Below are 2,681 nucleotides of genomic sequence, written 5' to 3'. Positions count from 1 at the left end.
CTGATAACCTACAGGTGAGCAAATGGGTGGCAGAGTGGTGATACAAGGTGGCCCCTGCATGTGGCACCTCAGTCGAGGCCTGCGGAGAGCTTCAGAGGCCACCAGAGAATGCATTTGGCCTCTGGGATGGACTTTGGATGGGCCTGGCATATATGCTCAGGATACTCTGTGAACGCACCATTGTGTATCCGGCATAGAGTGGACCTAGCCTTACAGGGTCAATTATCACAGTGCTCATGTGATGTCACATGACAGAAGAATTGTGTGAGAAGGCAGCCTCCGGGGCAGTCAGACAAATGGGAAGAGAGGGCCTGCAGCATGCATGAAGGCAGCTGTCACAACATCTTCCCTGCACCGCTCTGCATGGTTATCAGCAGATTCTACCACAGGGGCCTCAAACTCAATTTACCTGGGGGCCGCAGGAGGCAAAGTCAGGATGAGGCTGGGCCGCATAAGGAATTTCACAATCGCGGCGCATCGCCGCCTCTGCCCGCCCTTCTCACTCTTCCTTCACAGAGAGGGGCGGGCAGAGGCGGCGATGCGCCGCGATTGACGTCAGGAGGGGCAGAGCTGAAGCTAAAAGCTCTGCCCCTTGCAGGAAATGCCTGCGAATTGCCCCCCGGGCGATTTGGATCGTTTAGCGGCGGGGATGCGGCGGATTACTTGGGAGCACTGAAGCGAACTATAAGGAAGATTTTGCCGGAGAGGGCCACAAAATATTGTATCGAGGGCCACAAATGGCCCGCGGGCCGCGAATTTGAGACCCCTGTTCTACCAGAAGGAGCTCTGGAAGGGGAGGAGCTCTGGAAGGGGAGGAGCTGTGTATCGAAGGTACAAAGGTAGGTACCACTTCAGCCCTGGGCACTCATAACACAGCAGAGGCAACCCCCTACATTATGCCTCAGAAGCAAAGTACACGTCACCAACACAGCTCCAGTTATGAATCTGTTTACAATGAAGATGAACTTATAGATATCGACAGTGACCTCTATAATTAACTACTATCATTATGTATTTATATAGCACTGACATCTTCTGCAGAACTTTACAGAGTATATAGTCATGTCACTGACTGTCCTCAGAAGAGCTCACAATCTAATCCCTGCCTACCATAGTCATAGGGCTTGATTCACAAAGCGGTGCTAACCTACTTAGCACGCCTAAAGACTTGGGGTGTGCTAACCAGGGTGCTAAGTAGGTTAGCACCATTTTTTTTTTAAATTAGATCGTGCGCAGTACCGCGAGGAAAATTTTGCGTGCGAACAGCGCAGTGCGTGCAAAAATGGTGCACCCGATGCCCCTATAAGATCGCATTGGGTGCGACTTTAACGACGTTAAAGTTGCATCCAATGCGATCTTATAGGGGCATTGGGTGCGCCGTTTTTGTCACACCGCGATGAGACATTTCGTGCGCACCGCGCAGTGCGCGCAAAGTTTTGCGTGCGGGACTTTGTGCGCGAGCACTGATTATCACGACCTAACTGACTTTAGGTGTGACAGAGGGCTTTTCATAAGCGTGATATCAGTTAGCAATGCTTTGTGAATCAAGCCCGTAGTCTAATGTCCTATTATGTATTGATGTAGCACTGACATCTTCTGCAGCACTTTACAGAGTACATAGTCATGTCACTGACTGTCCTCAGAGGAGCTCACAATCTAATCCTACCATAGTCATAGTCTAATGTCCTACCATATTATTATTATTATCTATTTATATAGCACTGACATCTTCTGCAGCACTTTACAGAGTCACTGACTGTCCTCAGAGGAGCTCACAATCTAATCCTACCATACTCATAGTCTAATGTCCTACCATATTATTATTATTTATTTATATAGTAGTCACATCTTCTGCAGCACTTTACAAAGTACATAGTCATGTCACTGACTGTCCTCAGAGGAGCTCACACTCTAATCCCTACCATAGTCATAGTCTAATGGCCTACCCACCTCCTACCACACAGTAACTCTCTTCTGAATATTTAACAGCCCCACCTAGTGTTTCCACCCCACCCTTTAGATTGTAAGCCTCTGGCAGGGTCCTCCACTCCCTAGTGTAATCTACAGGATCATGTGCTCCTGTCCTATGACAGCCTGTACTTGTATTACTGGGCCTACCTAACCAGCCCATATTGTATGATCATGTATTTTGTACAATTTGCATGTATAACTTTGTTCTATGTTGTATAACCTTGTTATGTCTGTCATCCTTGTATCAGTGTATATATTTATTGTCCAGCGCTGCGCAATATGTTGGCGCTTTATAAATACAATAAATAATAATACCATAGTATTATTATGTATTTATATAGTGCTGACATCTCAGGTCACTGTTGTCCATGATATAGTATGCAGCCTTTTTTTTTTTTTAGGAATCAATCTTCGTTATAGCCACGCATAAATTGTAACAGAAGGACAATTGAGGAGAAAGGAGAGACAGAAGAAGGATTTATCCCCAAATAAGGCCACATCCAGCCAGATGTTGGGTCATTAGGGCGCACAGAGCGCGCCGCTCCACCAGGGGGCGCCCGAGACCGCTGCTTGCCTGGCGGGAGGCGGGGCTGTGACGCGATCGGTGGGCGGGGCAGTGACGCGCCCCCTCGCACACTGACAAGCGGCAGGGACGGGATTACACGCTGACAGCGGGAAGGGGCGTGGCCACAGTAAAGGTGACAGCGGCT

Source organism: Hyperolius riggenbachi, chromosome 9, assembly GCF_040937935.1.
Source record: "Hyperolius riggenbachi isolate aHypRig1 chromosome 9, aHypRig1.pri, whole genome shotgun sequence".
Taxonomy (NCBI): Eukaryota; Metazoa; Chordata; class Amphibia; order Anura; family Hyperoliidae; genus Hyperolius; species Hyperolius riggenbachi.
The sequence above is the reverse complement of the archived record's forward strand: the minus strand, read 5'-3'. Positions refer to the sequence as shown.